Source organism: Monodelphis domestica, chromosome 3, assembly GCF_027887165.1.
Source record: "Monodelphis domestica isolate mMonDom1 chromosome 3, mMonDom1.pri, whole genome shotgun sequence".
Taxonomy (NCBI): Eukaryota; Metazoa; Chordata; class Mammalia; order Didelphimorphia; family Didelphidae; genus Monodelphis; species Monodelphis domestica.
This window is the reverse complement of record NC_077229.1, coordinates 100,240,759-100,261,571: the sequence shown is the minus strand read 5'-3', so window position 1 is coordinate 100,261,571 and position 20,813 is coordinate 100,240,759. Positions and strand designations below refer to the sequence as shown.

At 38.7% G+C, this 20,813-nt stretch overlaps 1 long non-coding RNA gene across 3 annotated transcripts; it reads left to right on the top strand.

Annotated features, from left to right (window-relative positions):
• The first annotated feature begins 645 nt into the window (after window positions 1-645).
• Window positions 646-19,607, top strand: LOC103094869 (uncharacterized). 3 transcript variants are annotated; one of them, XR_008917443.1, is made up of 8 exons: window positions 646-1,106; window positions 3,475-3,660; window positions 3,985-4,072; window positions 12,091-12,319; window positions 16,307-16,420; window positions 17,063-17,215; window positions 17,759-17,987; window positions 18,931-19,607. It is a non-coding gene; the product is annotated as an uncharacterized LOC103094869 (long non-coding RNA). The 3 variants fall into 3 exon arrangements; XR_008917442.1 differs by lacking the exon at window positions 3,985-4,072 and having other exon boundaries at window positions 649-1,106; XR_008917444.1 differs by lacking the exons at window positions 3,985-4,072; window positions 16,307-16,420 and having other exon boundaries at window positions 650-1,106.
• Window positions 19,608-20,813: the final 1,206 nt, after the last annotated feature.

The following is a 20,813-nucleotide window of genomic DNA, read 5'->3' as shown; positions in this document are numbered from 1 at the left end:
TATCTGTCCATAATGTCACTTCTTATATGGCACATTAAAGTTAACACAGTCCTTGATTACCCTATCATTTGATGATACTCAGTCAAAATAAAATTTGCATTATTTTAGTCTCAGAATAATCATTTTTCAATTCTTTTCTTCCTTTAAGTACTGACTTAGTTATCACTCTTTCCAAGAAGACATTCTTGATCCTATGAATTAGAAGACATGCTCCTTTCCACATTCCTTTATCCCACTCTTTGATCTCCCCTATGCACATATTATATTCTAACCTGTATTGTAATGCAGTATCTATCTTCCTTCCTTCCTTCCTTCCTTCCTTCCTTCCTTTATCTTTCTGTCTCTCTTTGTTTCTTTGTTTCTTTCTCTCTCTCTCTCTCTCTCTCTCTCTCTCTCTCTTTCTCTCTCTCTCTTTCTTTCTTTCTTTCTTTCTTTCTTTCTTTCTTTCTTTCTTTCTTTCTTTCTTTCTTTCTTTCTTTCTTTCTTTCTTTCTTTCTTTCTTTCTTTCTTATAGAAGCCACATAATGCATATTATCTTGAAATTGAATTCTTCAGATGATCAGCTCATCTTTTCTGTTCCCCACTCCCATCCCCACAGGTGATCACATGACCAGATCCCCATGCTGCTCATTTTCTCAGCCCTACCTCATTATGGCCAGTCACATGCCAGAGACCACTTCGTAAGGGACATAAACAGAAAATAGGGAGCCACAGGGAATTTATACAGCAAGAAAATAACCCATAGCATCAGAGAAAAGCAGTCTAAATCCCCCTCAGATATTGTCCCTAATGCTGCCTTTTGTAATCTCTCTCCTCTTTCCTGAGCTCCAATTCTCCCTTCACTAAAATTTTTGGATTTTCTTATAACAGGACTGTTGATACACCAGCCTGTATTTCAAGATGCCTTTCATCTCTTTAGACACAAATACTGTTCCAGAGCTCCACCTACTTGGGAACATCCTTCTTGTTGCCTGCTCCACCCCTACAATGTGGGCACCTGCTATTGCAAAGTCACTGCCCTGACTTTCTCCACATTTCTTAACTTTCACTTTAGGTAGAACACAGAGCAATGGACCCTCTCTAGGAGATGTCCTCTGGGTGCCACGGTAAGCACTATCATGGATGTTTTGTGTGATCTTCTGCAAGCCACCTTTTGTCTTTTGGCTATTTTCTCTTTGATTGAATATGTAGATTGGATGAATGTGGAGTGGAATATAGTGGTGGGGTGGGGGAATGTTGGACTTGATAATTTCCAAAGTTCCATCCATCCTTGAGACTCCACAATATTAGGATTCCCCTCTCTCTCACTCCCTACCCCATACCTTCCCAGAGGAAATGGATCAGAAAAACATGAGTGAGAGAGGCTTTAGAGAGGAATTTCTAAGAGATCTATGGAGGCTGGTGGGAGAGGGTTGAATCTGTGTGAATTCATGGGGGGATCCTGGTTATCAGAGCACAGATGAAGAATTAGATAAAGTGTTAGAATCAAATAATACTAGGCTCATATCCACCTTGTGACAATAATTCTGTGACTATTGGAAAATCTTTTAAAATTTCTGATACTTGTTTCCTCATCTTTAAAATTGGGATGATGAATTCTATAATGCCTCTCTCAGAATTGTTATGAGATCCATTTGAGATATTTTCTATAAAATGCTTTACAAATTCCTAATTCAAATTCAAAATTGACTACTATTATTAGAGAAAAAACAACTATGAAACTCTTCTCTTCATGAGATGCAAGGCCAAAGAGTAAAATTCAGATACTTCCAAATAAGAGCTATGTCCAGGAACAGTTGATCCCTAATAGAACTTGCAATTCTTCTGACTTTGTAATGCACAAGAGGCCTCTGGACCAACAGGAGGCTAAAGGAGATTGGGGACTGAAGTCACCTCAAGACCAAGGAGATTGAGGGAACTCATTGGATAAGCAATTGAAATAATAGGGGGAAAGGGGTACTGTCCAGGACCCCAAAATGTGGTCAGAGCAAGGAATAAATGGTAGTATGACAGTGGAAGAAGCACTAGAGGGGAAGGAATTAATTAGGTCTATGGCAATGATGGGGAACTTTTGGCATGGGTGCCAGAGATAGCATGCAGAACACTCTTTGGGGGTACACAGCTACCTTCACCACAAGCCCCCCCCCCCTTCCATAGTGTGTTACTAGAAAGGCAGAAGGCCTTGAGTGGAGCTGCTCCCCTCCCCCTTTCCATTGTGCTTGAGGATATTTTTTTCACATTCCCTGCCCTTCTGCCCAGAAGCCTAATGGGACTTCTGGAGGGTAAGTTGGGCTGCTCAGAGGTAGTAGAACTGGAGGGGAGCATAGCACTCAGGCCACTCCCCTCTCCCTCTCTGCACTCATTGAGGATATTCCTCACTTCACCTACCACTCCACCCAACAACCCAATGAATTATACCTTGTGTAAAGGGTAAGGTGGCTGGGCAGGGCACAGCACTTGGTTTCTGGGGAAGGGCAGGCATAGCACTTGTTCTGGAAGGGGTTGGAGGTGGATCTCAGCACTCCATCTCTAAGAGGTTTGCCATTACTGATCTAGGAAATAATCATTCCCATATTAACTAGCAGTTTCCAGATTAGTCCATGTGATGGCTCAGTTCCCACTGACACATTGGGCTGTTGTTTAAGAACAGGAAGCAGATTGAAAGCATGGAACTCTTTCTTGGACTTCCATTTCTCCTCTTCTGGGCTAGGGTGATTTTCATCTTTTGAACTCAGGTCTCTCTTCTGGCTTCTAACTCCATTCAGGATCAAAGATCATAAGAGGAAGAGGCAGGAACCTCAAGAGTCTAAACTGAAATGGGAAGGGGTGGTTCAGTACCCAAGCACAGGTTATACCAAAAAGCAGCTCTGGGGAAAGCTTTCTTTTCACCTTAGTGTGGATGGCTAGAGGATTCATCTCACCCAAATAAACCATACTCCACCAAACACACACACACACAGGATGGCCACTGATGTTGCCTCTTCTGGAAAGAAAGAGGGTATATTATACCCATTTGTAAGCATATGAGCCTCACTGTATAGGCCTGTAAGGGAACACAGACTCCTCCTCATTAAAGGAAACCCTGGTCATCACCCCAACCCTAAAACAAACTAAGGGAGCATTGTACGGAGTTCTACCTCCCTGCCTTACCCCCAATAAAGTCTTGTTATTTCATATTTTCTCCCAATTCACATCTTCAAGCCCTTTGCAAGCTGAGGAAAGGAAAAACTAAAGATAGCTGTACTGACATCCTACTTCCCCCATTCCCTAAGAGAAAGAGCTATCTTTGGCATTCTCCCCAGAGAGTGTCTTTTTCTACCTAAACTCATATTAGTTAATGTTCAGGAGACTGGTTTAAGAATGCTTCCTTTTCTTCCAGTCTCATAAAGCATCTTCTCTACTTTTATCCCTGGGGCTGATGCTCTTGGGTCTGCTTTTCACAATCTTCATCCTTCTATCCCTTGCTCTTTGCAGGAATCATGTATGAAGAGTCATAGGCATCCTTTTTCCAGTGTGTGTGGACTCAGACTAAACGAATATGAAAATTATCTGCATGGAAGAGAGAGCCTAGCCTATATGCTTCTTTCTCAGGACCTTCTTGTGTCTCCAAAGAAAGTTACTCCATGCTATTACTGGTAGCTGCCTGATCCCAGAAATCCAGTAAGTATGCCTATCCTATTTAATAATTTCTTACCACCCCATCACAAACATTCACATCTTATGTTCTTGCCACAAGACATTGGCTTTTCTATGTTCTTCTTACATTTACTGATCCCCTTTGATTCTGTCCCTGTCCCTATGACTATCTTCCCATCTTTATCCCTGCCAAAAATACTGTAATTTTATATACTTATTACAAACAGTTCAGCAGTTACAAACAAACAGTTCCTATCACATTCAATGACACCTTTTCCCTCTCAAAAATACTGACTCTATGTGTTACCATCACATATGTCCTTCCTCTTCTCTTCTGTTTCCTTCCAGGTGTGATGAAGACCATGAGGCCATAGAGCTCTACTTTCTCACCTTTTCTAGTTTCCTTCCTCCTCACTGAGATGCTCATTGACCCCAAGTAAGGCTGTTTGCTCTTATTAATTTCCTAAGACTTGAAAACTTGGTTCTGAGGTTCTGTCCTTTCCTCCTCATGCTCACTTATTGCCCAGTCCATTCTCTTATAACCAGAACTACCCCCAGGTTCTTTCCTGTGTCCTTTCTCTTTCCTCCTCCTCTCGCTGCTGGCATCTTCCTAACCTACAGTGCCTCATTTCACATTTGGATAATGCTAACATATGGCAAACCTGGATTTCACCTCAGCATATAATTTCAATAATTTCAATAACTTGGAGGAATAAAATGAGTCATGGTTCTTAGCTAGAAGGGTGGGGGTAATGATGATTCATGAAAGGTTTAAAGTGGGATAAAAAAGATTTGGAAAAGCAAACATGGAGAGAGGGAAGGTTGAACTTTTATCGAAAGTGTAAAATGATTACCTTTCAGTAGTAAGGACACATTTGAGGTCATATACCACAAATTTGTAGTGCACCTAATTAGCACAATTTCATTATTATCTCCACTTTCATTCAACATCAGTATATAGCAGATAAGGAAGCAAAAAGTGGGAGTCATCCAAGACTGAGGCATGATATATTAAGACTGCAAGAGAATAAAGAGTAAGGGATTTAATAGAAGAGGATATTGCCAACTTAAACCTATTCACTAAGAGGTCAAAGTGGGGAAAGGAGAAGAGTGTGGCTAGTACTGGGGTAATTTCCTAAAAGACAATTGAGGGTGAGAAAGACTAGGGACCATCACGTGAATGAAGAACAATTTGGAGAGTTGCAAAGCAGAAGGAGATATGAAATTACAATGGAATCTGATCAGATAAGGGCATCTCAGAACTTATAAACTGCTGTTGTGAGGGTCCAGCCTCACTTGCAACTCCAGGGTTCCTGACAGGTGGCAAACAATCTGTCAAAATGAATAAAATAAAATAAATAACAAACAGAAGGCAGCTTAATCATTATGGCCATGGGACTGCGTTGCATCTAAGAACTGCTCCACATTCCCAGGCCTGGGATTTATTTTTATACCCATTTTCTTGGCATGCAGGTATACAGAATTAAGGAGAGATAATTGGGAAAGTGATACATTAACTTTTAAGAAATCACTTGATTAACATTCTAAATTTTTGTATTGTGATTGCAGACAGAATAAGTGATTTTGTCACAGGTGGCTTACTAGGGAGTTTGAGTTACTGATTTATGTAATTGAATTACTGAGGCATATTGAAGCTTAGTGTACCTGTACTGTACCTGTACGAATTGTATGGGCCTCTATGATTGATTTGTGTACTGGCTTTGTGAGAAAGTTTTGGACTTGGCCTGCAGCTGTGGTTTTGCTGGGAATTATGTACCTAATTAAAAGTTAACCCACGATTGTCTTTTTAATTTGGGTTTGAGGGTCTGATCTTTTGGTGATGTTTTGAAGAATTAGGGTACAGGTGTTTTGCTCTTGCATTATTTCTTTTGAGACTAGGGGGAATAATAATCATGTCAATTCATAGGTAAGGGGCATTGATGAAAGAGGTCATGTAAAGGGAATAGAGTAGTCAGTCACATCTCGCCAAGGACCACTCTGTGGCCTCCAAAGCTACCATGCATCACTCTGTCAAGGCATCATGGACTGATGGCCCCAGCATACACCCCATTTTTTTTAATTTTTGAGCTGAAGAGACTTCAGTTCAATTTGGACTTTCCAAACGGTGGACCCTAGGTATTGGATGAGGACTGGAAAGCAAAAAAGAATAAGAAAAAATAAGACAAGAACAAATCCACAAGCAATAAAGATATGGATAAAATCACCTTCGGAGATAAAATGAATTAGTGATGAATGAGACTGAATAAAGGGAGGCACCAGAGTGACAGATAGTCATGATTTGTCTGTGTAGTGTGAACTCCTTGTAGGGAAGGTTGCTAGTGATACAATGAGTTCAGTGATATCCAATAAGGGGTATGATGAAGGGTTTAGGATGGTTTAAAGTGTTGGAAATTAATTGTAGAGCATAAATGCCTGAACCATTGTACCAGTCAATAGTCATATTAACAGGAAGCATAATAAAGGGTGGTTATTTAACAATAAATACAATGATAGCAGGAATGGAGGGATTAAGACAATTTCTTAAAAATACATAGCAAGAATTTCTATACGTTGTGGGGGAAACATATTGTACAATCAATGCATAAGCTTGAATAGGTTTGGAACTTTTCTTGTCACTAGAGCACAGCAATACAGAAAGGGGAGAGAGAAGCTATGAATTTCTACAAAGAAAAATGAGTAAGGGGAGATGAGGGGCTTTCAATGGCAGAAATACCAGGGGATACAGATAAAATGGCTAACATGGCAAGAATTAAGGTGGCAGTGCAATCAGGAGGCATAAATTGTTGCTTATCCATTCTTTGTTTTGCTTGGGCTGAAAGTGTCCCAATTTGTTCCCAAGTTGGTAGAACATCTTGTTATTTTAGCACAGTCTCTGTATCCGCATTCTCCCAGGCTTGTTTTTGGGATGGGAGTCATGGCAGGAACCGGTGAATCCTTCTGGAATCCAAATGTATATGGGAGTACCTGGGAGGAAAACACAAACAAATTCTTGCCCCCAGAAGAGGGCTGGGGCTACCAATGATTAATAATGATACTTTTCCAATTGACCTTTTGTCACTCTTTTTTAAAATTTTAGATTAATTTGAAATTAGCAAGAGCTTTGAATGTATGTGTTGGGCCATTATCTATTTTGAAGGTTTGGGAGATGCAGAGAGCATATTGCTTCAGTAGTATGAATAGAAGTAAAAATTTGATTAGAAAAGTTATCCAATGATACACAGATGGGCAGGATTTAATATCTATTCCAAATAGCAATTAGTAATATTGATGAAACTTTAGTTGAATTTTCTTTTCTTCTTTATGGATCTTGTTTCTCTGGACTCTGTGATTTATGTGCTCCATGTTGCTTTGGATATGTCCGTTAATTAAGAAAAATTTTGGTGGAACCAACATATTGTGAAATAAATTCTTTTACTTCAGGAGATCTAAAATTTCCTGAGGACTTAACCTTTTATTTAAACATTTTGATTATCTTTCCCTTATAAATAACTAAATTATATTTGTAACATTTAGTTGTAGGCCAATCAGAATCTCAGTAATGGAAGGAAAAAGATTGTGTTTAAAAATATACATGCATAGACTAAGCAGTAAAATCAATAAAAGCAAGATATAATGGATGTGGTTGTTATTGTTATTATTTTCTGTAACAAAAACTCTACCCATTATCAATAATATTCCTATTCTAATCATTGTCATAATTTGGAAACAGGTTGCTTGCATGTTTACATAACCTAGCAATTGTTAAACTATTTACCTCAAATAGGTGTAAGATTCTCACTAACTTTGCTACATAGAAGCTTTATTTATATACTTGTCCCTATAGTGATAAAAAACTATCCTATCCTATCTTAAAGTCTATTTAAAATTAGTATGATAGAACATTTTAGTGTTCTCTCTAAGAATTCTCTTTACTATAGTAGGAAGAGGGAGGGGTAACAGGTTTACTCAAAAATTAAAATAAAATCTTTAATAGTATTAGTTTAAAGTCATAGGATTATTGTTTTCAAAATTATATGTGGATTCCCATACATGTAGGTGGATAATGGAATCCCTTTTCCCAAAATCAATGAAATAATTTGTAATCAAGAACTACTTCTGTTTACCAGCTAGTGTATGATGACTTAAGTCTAGCTGTGGGGACAAAGATGTAGCAAGGTTATGAATATTTGTATCCTAGTAATTCTAAACAATTCCTTTGAGGGGTTAATGTACTTAACTTTTCAAAATATGATCTTAAATTTATATCATGAATGTATTACGGTTCACACAAAAGCATTTACAGAAAAAACGGACATGTTGATGTATAAATAGTAATCTAGATATTTTCTCAAAAGTTTATCCTAACCACTTGAACCATGTCTTTCAATTCTAATCTATTCACATTAGCATCTTAAATAGTTAATCCAATTATTCATAAATCATTACATTTTTATTTTTGTTTAACTAACTGTAATATATCAATTGTTATTAAAAGGAAGGCATGTTCCCTAACCTGAGCTTCTTTAGGATTCTTGATTTATAGTTTTAACTTTTGCTATTGTATCACATAGCCAAATTGTGCAGTTTCAATTAAAAAACTTTTATTCCTGTCTGCTTCCAGAAAAGCTCACATTTTTACTTAATAGTAGCATATAGAAATTATAACATTTAGGCATACTCAAATAAATTCTCAAGATTCCTGTTACTTCTTTAAGCCTTTGGTGTAATATGTCCTATTATCAGATCAAGATTTATTCCAGCTATCAGCTAACCTCTCAGGTTTTTCAAATTATATTTCTAAAGTTTAGATAAGGTCTCTAAAAACTTTTATATGTTTTAAATATTTTCTTCTATTGGTCCCTTAATATAAATGTAAAATAATTGCAAGCACTTTTGTTCTCCTTCCTGTACCTGAGGAAGGGGATAAATTACTTTTGGAACATTTCCAAGACAGTAACTGCTTGACTGCCCTTGTAGTCTGAGAAGATCTTTCCTTTTTTTTTTCCAATCCTTTTTTAACACTTTAGTTACATATTTTTAAAATCTTGATATTAAATCATTCTCTATATATTAATTAAAATCAACTTTCAAATTCACTTTGTTTAAAGTTCCCTACCATTTACTTAAGATTCCAGTTTTCCTTTCAAACTTCTGCTCCAAGCAGAATAAAACCTTCATTTTTAATTTATATTATTCTTACTATAAATAGGGGAAAGGCAACTACCTTTTACCTATAGTTAATAGCCTAATAATGAATCATATTTGACTTCTGGACTGGTCAAATTTCCTTTGCCAATTGCCCCATACACAATATGCATAAAATTAATTTTCATCACAGCACAAATTCATACATATTTTGTGTACATCTATTATGATATGTAATATATTTGAATATTAATTTTGAATTTATTTTCAATAGATTTGAATAGATATGTTTCTTCTCATTCATAGTACATATATTCCCAATCAAGTATAACATTGTTCAAAACTTCGAACATAAGCCATAAATCACATACTTAACAATTATGCAAATTCACATATTCTAATTACCAGTTCTGAACTTCTAAAATCTCAATGCTAACATGCAATCACTTCTTGCTATCTTTAAAGGACATCTCATTTTGAAATTCAACATTTAATTCTTAGGAAAAATTCTCCACTATAACTGTTGTCTGACTGAATTTTACACATAAATATCTTATGTTTTACTAAGCAATCAGTATGGTTTTTTGCCTTTTAAAAAGGAAAATTCCTCTTGAGTTCTGAACTTATTGCAATTACTATCTCCTATCGGTCCTAGTGTTGATAAACAGACACTGGCTTGAACAGAATTGAATTTAGCTAACATATCACTTCTAACTGAAACACACTCATCACCATAAAATTCCAATCATCAAAGTACATTCTCAGACTAATTAGCAGTTTTCCAAGGTTACCTATATAGATCTTTTATATCAAATCTCAGAGAATAGGCAATTTTGGGGATAAAAGTTCCCTTTGTGTGTTCCAAATCATTCTTTCTCTCTTTCTTTTCTGGATGGGCCCTTTCCAAAACAAAATGAGAGAAGATTTATGGACCATAAATTACCACTTTTCAGCAGAAGGCTTTGAAGCAATTTTTGTAAATGACCAATTAAGGAAACACAAACACAAAACTTATGACAGAGACATGAATGGAGTCACACAAAACAAACATTAAACATATACTAAAGGAAGCATGCTTTTAACAATTAATTGTTTACTCAAGATCTTGAGGAAGAAACAAAAAGGAAGAAGAAAGAATGAAAAAACCCATCTTGCTGTTTCCAAGTGTTACAAGGGAATCACTTTAAAAGACTGATATATATTAATTTAAGGTCGCCCAGGAATCAGCTATGTAATTCCTAAATGAAAAACTCAAGTCAGCCGTCAGCCTTTTTTGGAGTTTAATTACAATAGGAGCAAGAAAGGAATTAGAGATATATATAGAGAGAGAAAGGGGAGAGAAGGGAATAGGGCTTAAATACCCCTTCTGTTTAGGCTGGGCATAAAGGCCCAAGCCCTTAGATAGCTGGGGCAAAGAAAGGAGATCAGTCCCTATTACTCACGTGTCCAAAATGGAGAAACAGTCTCAGAGGCCCCCACCTTCAGCTTCCTTCAGAGCAAGCTTCCTCAGAGCCCAGGAACCACCGACCAAAAAACTCAATCCTCCTCCCTTAGTCTCCAGACCCTCCTATCTTTAAGGAAACCATCCAAGTTGCCTCCCCTCAGTCCTCACATCTACCAATCACTCTTCATCAATTTCCCTGTCAATGGAGGCTCTAGCTTAACCCAGGACCGCCCAGAGGTTTCTCGCTTTTGCACATGTCTGTTGAAGGTCATATTTTTCAAATGATTAAATCTTTACTCCTTTGTTCCAGCCCTTTCTAAATCCTTTTAACTTGAGTATGGTAGAGATTGGAATAATTAAATTTTGATCTAGGCTGCAGCCCTTACTCAATCCTATTAGGACTGAATAGGGTGGAGATTTATTCCAAGTATCTCCATTGTATCAATTCTAAAATCAATCAAGACTCAAAGAAATTCCTGTTCTATGCTTAAGCATAGGTCAAAGTCCTTTCCATTGTTCAGCAAAAGGTTTTCTGTCCTAAAGTAATCTTAAGAAGGGAAGAGAAGGAACCTCCCATGCCAATGGAGTTCCCATTCCAATAGACTATCAGTAAGAAATTTTCCAAGTATGAAATATCCCAATGGTGAAATTTCCAACATTTATAAGTCTAAGGAAATTTGAGGTTTACACAAGGTACTATCCCTTGAAAACTGTGAGAGGTGAAAAATTTTTGGCTCCACAAGCCTTATTTGAAAAGGCAGGTGACAAGAGGTTGAAAATGGACTTTTCTCTGCTAAAGCAGAGAATCTGGGGGTCATGGAGGGGGACCCCTCATTCGTGACCATTCACTCCTCTTTCCCTCAGCTGGGGGGATTGCTGTTGGTTGTCTAGCCCGAACTGGGATGTTATAAGATTTTAAGTCAGGGCTAACTTTTTCTTCTAGGTCTAAGTCTATCGTCCTTACATTGGGGAATCACAGACTGCAATTTTAAATAAACTCCAAGAACTTAGTCAGCTGTGACTTGCCCCCAGCAATAAACATAGAAGCAGTACATTTACAGACATCAGTGTATGATCATTTCTCTCTATAACTTAAGTAGGGTAGAAGAGTAACTGGTCATGAGGAATGAAAAAGTTGAGTAATTAGGAGTTTGGAGTCAGTTAGGAGCCAGTCTTCTCTGATACTTGGAGAGGACAGTGGAAACTTTTTGATCTCTGGGTCTGGAAGATGGCTGATGATATTTGAAGATAAAAAGAAGAGATATAAGAAAACTAAAACTGAAGAAGAGAAACCTTTCTACTAAATAGATTTTACTGAGTGCTTTTCCCTGAAGCGCCACAGGGGGAATTAGAGACCTAATTTGTCTGAGAACTGACAGACAGCTAAATCTTTTAAGTTGGGCAGACATAGAGCTGCTTTCAAACTGTAAAAAATTTAATATATATTTAAGGTTCATTGTTTTGGAAATAAGCTAAGTAAGTTAGAGGGTTGCTTTACTCAGATAGTGTAGTCTAGTGCAAGTCTGATTTATCAGACAAGAAGATGCTCCTGGTAGAAAAGTTGGGCGGTGTTTTATATAGAAGTAATACTAGTTATTAGGGATTATATAAGATATCTCTTAACCCTTTTCCTCCATTCTATTCCTCTACCTACTACTAAGAAGAAATAAATACACTTCATTTAGTAAGCTGCCTCAGTCCTTCACTCCACCATCTGTGTAGTAATTTGCCTCCAGTTTTAGTCTGATCACTATGTGTTTTGATAATCATTTATTACATTTGACATAATATAGGAAATGAGTCTTATTAAAAAGCCTGATATAAACATATTTTAAAACAAGTATTATCTTCTTTTATTATACTAGCTAAATGCCCTATAATTGCCAATCCAACGAAATCCAGCTCAACTCCAACAAAAACTTATTCAAGTCCTCATCTCCAACCAGGAGTCTCTGTAGTCTCTTCAGAAAGTCTTACCAGCACAGAATCAATCACCAACACCAAAATCCAAGGCAGAAGAATCCCTCGAACACAGAAGACCCACCAAAGTAGAGACACCAAAGCAGAAGTCCTCCTTCAATAAGAGCCACCAAGGTACTAAAATCCCTCCAAGGTAGTGGAAGTAAATCAGAATGCCCTCAGCTGGCTTTTATAAATCCTTTCCTCCACCTCACTCTCTGTCTCTCTGCTTTCTCCTTACTTTCAATGTGGGCTGGTCTATCACATCTCAGGAACCAATCAAAGTCTCTCAATTTGCCTGGCACTGCAGTGGGGAGGGGGGGCAGTGCTTGTGGTCTTTTAGGACTAACTAAGTGTGAATGACTAAGTAAGTGTGAACTCTCTTTGTTAAGTAGGGGTAATTCAAATTCCAATTGATGAACAAAATAGACAAAGGGAATAAAAAATCCCCACTCACAGGGTGAAGTCCTCTCAAGGAGATAGGAAAAGGATACCTAGAGCTGAAGGCAGAATGTTATTCTCCTTCCCCAAGCCAAGAGACCAAGCTGGAGGTCTGGTGGAATGACCCGGAGAGAGCTCACAGATATGGTCACTTACAAAAAATTGAAAGTTGAACATGATAATGCTAAAGCCCCTAATCAGTTCTGAAAATCTCTTGTCAATCAATTAAACCTGTATCTCACATTCAAAAGGTACAATTGTGTACCTTTTGAACAACCATCATACTGTGATCATATAGTTAATTACACATAGTGAAAATGAAAAAGAAACATGTTAGTTGCTTCTCCATGGGAATTTATACCCTCCAACCATCTCCCCAGATCTGGTCCCACTCACAGGCAGTGAGATTGAAGTCTGGGGTTACATTTCTAGGAGCTTATGGAAGAGAGCTAACTCTCCTTTCATTTTACCAGCTGATGGGATTTTCAGTAGTTGTTGGGCCCATCCCCTCTAGTCCTGATCTCCATGTGCCTCAGATTTAGAGAAGCACTGATCATAGTCCCAGTTCTTCTTCTCTAAACTGGTCAGAAGAAAGAGTCTTGGGCTCAAAATAGCTCCAATCCCAAAATATCAATCTGATCACCAAGCCAGCTCGATACCTTTGCCACACGGGGCAGTTTCAAGATGTACAAAACCCAAGAGCACAATAGAGATTGATTTCTTTTATCTAGAGATACTATGCTTAACAGATTAGACTTGCCTTTAAACAGTAAAGAACAACTTAAAGGGAATAGGAAATTTTCATTTGAAGTCTCTGTCCAAAATGATGAACGTTGAGAATAGGCAGTGGGAAAAGAAAAAAAAAAGATAATTCTTCAGTCACCTGGATTCATGACAAGACATAAGATGGATGTCCACTGAGGATCAGGCTTATCTTCTACTTTGGTGCTGTCATGCCAGTTATTTGAGGTAAATGACCTTGACATCACTAGTGCCGAGCTCAACACCCTCTGCCACCTCTGCCAGGACAATGTCTGCCTGTCCAACTCTCACCCTCTCAAAACTCTTGAAAGACTCATTCAAGCTATCCCTGGTGTTGCAGCATTCTCATCTGTTCCCAATATTTCCCCAAGCAGGAAAATGGACAAAACTCCAAATGCCAGAATTCTCAAATAAGTTTTCAACTATTTTATCCCATGAAATCTTCAACACTGCCTGCCAACCCAGAGAGGGATAAGATACACCAATACTTTCTTTTTTGTTTCTCTAGGCCTAATTCAGGGTTGAGTAGGAAAATCACTAAAAACTGAGAGCGGAGTGTACAGAGATTGTCCTTTTTTCCTTCCTGTAATCTTCCAAGTCATTCAGTTTCTCATTACCTAACAACTCTACCAGGAACCACTCTTGGTTTCTTTCATTCACCTCTTTTTTCTCTTTCCATTTCTTCAAACACCCCATATGGAGTCACTTTTTTGATGTTTCTACAATTTCAGACAATTATACCAAACAGTCTCTGAAGTCACTATCATCTGGTAGGCTTACAAAGCTGCAAATGAATTTGTCATTGAATGAATCAAGAATGGTGGAATAGACTTGACCTGATTTTTGGTATGACATGATTTTGAATACTACCTCTTGGTAGCATGAGGTCATTCATTATTAGGCCCTTCTGTTCCATCAGAGCAGAAACAAGGTGTAGTTGCACTCTGAAAAAATATAAACTAGCATGCTCTATTGAGGTGCTATTCTGGTGTGGGAAAGGAGTTAATAGTTCTCGGGTAATGGCAAGAAAATTAATGCTGAGTAGGTCAGGGATAGTCCATCATGAAGCATGTGTTCAGACAAGATTTGTCTTCTTCTTTTCCAATGCCAATTTTGTAGGTTTCAACAGAAGGGATAAAACAAAGAAGTTGGAAGACTTAGAAGAAGTAATAGAAAAAGGGGAAACCAAAAAAGAAAAAGGAAGTAACAAAGGAGACATGTAAAAGAAGCATCATTTAGTTCAACTCTAGTGACCTAGCCTAGATGTGTCTTCACATGTACAGTTAGTAGAAGGTACAAAAGACAAGAAGTACCCAGACTGATTTGACTGAGGAATGCTTTGGGCTTTCAAGTACATTGATAGGATACATCATTCTAGTAAGGATGGGCCATGGAATATGTCATGGAATAATGGAAGAGGGTGCAGAAAGTTGAGAGTAAATTTAGCAACAGAATAGATGAGCTTGATGTGGTTTTGATGTAGGAAGTTACTGATAATCTGATGTAGGAAACTGTTGCATTTATTTATCATATACATGATTTTTACCTAATAATTTAATGAGAAAAATATCACTGGCATCAATATTATCCATTTGAACCCTTTCACATGCAGTGGGCCATAAAACATAGGTTGGGGAATGAGATTATGAACACAACAGAATTCAGAAGGGGGTGAGTGAGATTTCTCATAGTTGGAGCCAGAAAGATCTGGGTGACTCTGGTCCAGTCTCCTCATTTTGCTCATATGAAAAGCAGGGTTAATAACATCTTATACCTCATAGAATTATTGTGAAGAATCCAGTGAGAACCATTCAATTGAATAATCATTTATTAAGTACCAATATGTGCCAGGCACTGGCCTAAGCACTGGGAAAGGGAGATAGGAAGGAAGGAAAGAAAACAAGGAAAGAGGGAATGTTGTTTTTCAGTTGTTTCAGTGCTATCTGACTCAGTGTTTCCATTTTGGTGTTTTCTTGGCAAAGATATTGAAGTGTTTTGCCATTGTCTTTTTCAGCTCATTCTACAAATGAAGAAATGAGACAAACAGAGGAACTGAGGTTCAAGTGATTTGTTCAGGGTCACACAGCCCAGATTTGAACTCATAAAGATGATTCCAAGCCCAGTGCACTATTCACTACACCACTTAGCAGCCAACTATTTGCCTAAAGCTGTTACAAGTTATCTCCCCCATTAGACTATGAGTTCCTTGAGACCAGAGATTGTCTTTTACCTTTTTTTAAACACTCCCTGTTTAGCTCAATGCCTGGCACTCAGTAGTTATCTGATATATCCTTATTAACAAACTGATCAACTGACTCCCCAAAATATAAAAAGCAGCATATCTTCATACATGTCACATTAACATTTTCTTTGTAGCTCCCTCTGTATAGTCAGTAGAAGGTTAATGGGGTTTAAGAGGAAGAAATTGTAGGTGATAATTAGGTTCAGGGAATGAAAGAGGGAGCAGTGGGGACACAATGATGGGGCAAGTGGTTGGGAAGCCTGGAATGTGTGGTAATAACCAATGTTTTCCCAATGCTCAGCCACATCTCCATCCTCCTTCTTTAGCAGGGCCAAAGATTTCCCTCTCCTCTAGGAAGATTTCCCTATAATTGACCTTCTATTTGGGGAGTGAATTCCCAAAGACTATATGGAAGGGCTTCTAGATTGCTTAGTGGATAGAGCACATTGCTTAGTGGATAGAGGACCTGGGTTCAAATCTGGTCTCAGACACTTCCTAGCTGTGTGACCTTAGGCAAATTGCCTAACCTTAATTGCCTAGCCCTTGCCACTTTTCTGCCTTAGAATTAAGACAGAAGGTAAGGGTTGAAGCAAAAAATACCCATATGGGAAGCCTACTCCTGTGCTTGGCCAGAATGTGCTCGTTAGTTGCCTCTCAGTTATCATGATATATTTCAGGTGTGGAAGAGGAGATATCAATGGATCCCCAGGTGGCCAATATATTGAGGGACACCATTAGTGTGTGGATAATGTCATTTACATTGTCTATATATGTCGCCTTCGACATCAGAAGTAAGTATAGAATATATAAGTAAGTCATGGTTCCTGAAACTTATGGGCCAGTATGAGTAGAGAAGGTTTAAGAATATGAGCACTCATTGCTACCACCCTAACCATAATCCGTTTAACCCAACAATAGCATCTGTAGCCTCCATGATAAATACCATTTGGAATCTTCAGGGGGGTTACCCATAAGTTAGTTATAAAATAATATAGATAGAAAAGTTATAGGAATACTATATGTATCACATTTACAATTAGAGTTCTTCTTTCCTTGAGAGTCTGTGACTAGAGCTGAGGTATTTTCTCTCATCCTCTGCATCCTCCCACTACTTCTCCTTCTTTCTCAGTGGATGGTTGTCTCTATCTTCTGGAATGTCCCTTGTATGAGAAAACATGGGTGCAAAAAGTAGTAATGAGCTGTCTTTGGGGTGATAGGATCACCAAAGATTCGCATGTCTTTAATTCAGTTCCTTTTATTTATCTTCAGTTGAGAGAGTTGGGACAGTGGTCATCTTCTATGAAACAGATTTAATTAGAGAAAACTCCTACTAGGAGTCTTTTGGAGTGCCTGAGTCCTTTAGTCATAGTTGATAGTCCAGGTGGTTAAGGGGCTGAGTCATTATAGCCTTGACTTTGGGTGTCTTCTTTCAGATAAATGGCAACACTTAGAGAAGAGAAGGAAAAGAAAAGAAAAAATAAAGAAATGTGCCTTTTTCTGGCAGCTGAATGGGATACTGGCAGTGACTTCTTCTATTGATCTGGGTGCTTTTATTTGTTACGTCTGGACAAAACATGGTTGCCCAGGTAACTGGAACCTGGGAGCATGGGTAAGGGGAGGGTAATTAATGATTTATTGGGCAATCCTCATGAAATTCTCCCTCACTGGGTGTCCACTCCCTCTCCTCATTCTGTTGGTACTAGAATTGATGAACAATCCTGAACCCCAGTATCTTTTTCCTTCTCAAAGACAGACAACCCTCATCCCAGGTTCCCCTAGCAGCATATGGATCTCTCTTCTTCTGTATAGTGGTCCATTTATGACTTGAGGAATTGGGCAGAGATGTGTGTGTGTGTGTGTGTGTGTGTGTGTGTGTGTGTGTGTGTGTGTGTGTGTAGGGGGGAGAGGTTCCTGAGAATTTGCCCTGAGGATGGATCATGTTGTATAAAATATGGTCTGTTGGATAATCCAGAGGTTGTGGAGAAAGCCACCTGTGGGCCATGTCTGGGGATAGGGGAATGGACAAGAATTTCCAACCATTCTAGAGGAGAACAGTAGGAAGGGAAACTATATAGTCTACTTTGCACCAGTTTCTAACAGGTGATAATCTTTTTTTTTTAACTCTTCAGGGTTTTTTTTTGTGGATGATTGGATGAACTGGCTTGTTTGGACTGTTATAACAGTCTTCACGACGATCTTAATAACACTTTTGAATATACGTATGGCTTTGTTTTCCTTCTTTATGATGCTGCAGTTTTCAGTGAATATCAGCAATATAGACAATATTATCTTTTTTCTGCCGATGCTAAGGATGTTTTTGGCCTACTATCAGTGGTGGTTCATTCTCTACTGATTCAGGTAACTGGGGCTTGTCCAGTATACTAGGTGAGATAATGTGAATGGTCAGATGGCCCTGGGGAAGTAATTGAGTAATCCATGTCTTTACCCTGGGGTATAAAGATGCTCAATTTGGGAGGGAATGGGAGAAGGTTCACAAGGGCAAAGCTAACAGAGATAACTGAGGAAGGAGAGGGCTCAAGGAAGAAGGTGAGGAAGCTTAGGACTTGGCCTGGAGGAACTTAGGGAAGAAACTGTGGGCTGTAACAAAAAAGCAAGATCATGAAACCTTTTCTCTCCATCCCTTCTTCCTCTCTTCATTTTTTTTCTTTGTCTCCCTCTACCCTCCTTATTTCTTCTTATTGCTCATTTTCTTCTTCCTTCTTTCTGTTTAGAATTATACTAGTACGCAGGACTACCAAGGTGTACCAGGACACTAGCAGAACAACTATAAAGACTGTGCCCCTCACTCCTTCATTCTTTCCTGGGGTTAAATGGGACACTGCTGCTTCCCATTTTCTGTCCTTTGTCCTTTTTAGTACCAGCTCATTCACAACCTCACCATCCCTCCAATCCACAGTGCTTTATGATAGTCAGGCTCCTCTCCTGGAAAAATTTCCCAAAGTGAACAGAGACCTGCACTTTTCTCCCCACTATTTCAAGTAAACTACTGAGCTCAGGATTCATGCTATTGTCTTCAATCTACCTCAGCAGTGGAGCCTGGAGTGGTTGTGCCCAAAAGACTTCCTTCAAGCAACATATACACCTTATGTCCCCACCCCTTCCTCCCCCAATGACTTAGCCTCGGTTGCTAGAACTTTTTGTTAGGATTCTGTTTCCTCCCTGCTACTCCTTTCAGTCTTCCCAGAAAATATTCCTCCGGTGTCCTTGTCAGAGCCAAGACGTCTGAACACATCTAAAGATAAATCCCAAGGAATATTAGGTCTCATGTTTTTTTCCACAGGCACATTCTGTTTTACCTGTCACCATGGGTACAATGAAACCAGCATCAACATGGAGCACCAAATATCCCTGAAACCTACCCTGATGGAACCCTTGCTGCCTGATCTATGAGGATCTCCTGAGTCACAGACTTTATTCTTTCTCACCTTAACTTAAGACTTGCAATGAAGAGACAGTGAGCCCAAAGAAACTAAGTCTTTCATTTAACACCCAAGACTACAGAATAAACAGAAGGTTCTTCAGGCTATTAAACTACTCTTTGTAAATGAATAAAAACATTGGTGTATACATTGTAGGGTCACTGAAAGCCAGTTCATGATACCTCTGGCAGAGGACAGAATGATGGGATTTATTTGAACTTCTTGTTCACACACAGTTCTAATTTCCTTCTTTAAGTCTTTATGTTTTGAAAGCTTGCATTCCAAGTAGCTCAGATATCATGAGTTTTCAATGTGATGACTTCCATTAAAATTGTTCTTAATTTTACATATAAGTTATAACCATCATCCCCAAACCACAGAATTTCAGAATTGGGAGACATGGTCTGGAATCAAAATGACCTTTGTTCAAATTGGGCCTGAGTTACTAGCTAAGTGACCCTGGGCAAGTTGCTTAACTTCTGTTTGCCTCCATTTCCTCAACTTCAAAACTGAGCTAATAAAATCTTTGAACTTACAAGGTTGTTTTGAAGTTTTAATGAGATAATATTTGTAAAGTGTTTAGCAGAGTGCCTGTTTCATAGTGTTATGTGGTAGTAGTCTCTTGGTAACCGAGAATGACGATTATCTTTGTGTGTTTTCATCTATGATAGATGAGTGTGCACAAAGACACTTGTGCGTGAAGGAGATTTAAGTGGAAAAGTCGATGCACAGAGACAGTCCCACTCTCTCGGCGTTGGAAGCCTGGGTCCAGTGTCATGGAAAGTCGTTACACCTGGAGACTTCCTCAGCTGCATTGGATGGCTATGTTGTCTTTTGTGCTCCAACACGCCCTAAGCACTCCACAGTGCTTTGCTGCGTTGCCATCTCAGCCGTTGAACCTTCTTATTGCTTTCTTCCATCTGTTCCACCAAAGCAGTCTTCACATGCTGGGTGGGCAGAGACCTGGTTCACCAGGGGTCGACGACCCGATGGCTACACTCACAAGGTTAGCCCGCCTGTCGAAGCCGTTGTCCAGGGTGTGGCCACTGCCGCATGCTACAAGTGAGAGCAGGGTGTCAGGTGGGGGTCAGTGAGGGCATGACAAGCCCTCCATACCAGAGATACTACCCCTCTCTGAACACCCATAGTAAACATATGAATTCTATTTTTTTTACAACCTCTCAATTTTTTGGCCCCATGGAACAGAACTAGGAGCAATGGATGAAAGTTACTTTTTTTAAAGCCAATTGAGGTTTTATATCAAGAAAAACTTCTTAACAATTAGAGCTCTCCAAAAGTGGAGCTAGATGACTTGGTTGAACTGTGTTCCTTCTCACTAGAAATATTTGTTCAAAGACTTATGTGTCATGCTGTTATGCAGATTCCTTTTCAGGTATAGGTTGGACTCAATGGCTTCTGAGGTACTAAATCTAAAATTCTATAATTGTATTTTGTGGTCTAATCATACCTGAAAAGGAAACTCCAGGGAGAAATTCCTCATAAGTACTCAACTGCTGGAAACCCTGCAAAGGACATGTTCTTCACTTAGCAAGACTCAGACTAGTTCATGTTTAGTATTGGGAAAAATGGGATTATTCAACACTTAGCCAAAAGATTTATTTAGCCACAGCTGGATAAGAATATTCAAGGAGATGGGCATTGAGGATACCTTGAATTGATTAATCTGAGGAGATCTCTTCTACCTGAGTTGTCTATTGTTTTCTACCACTGAAGTATGAGATAG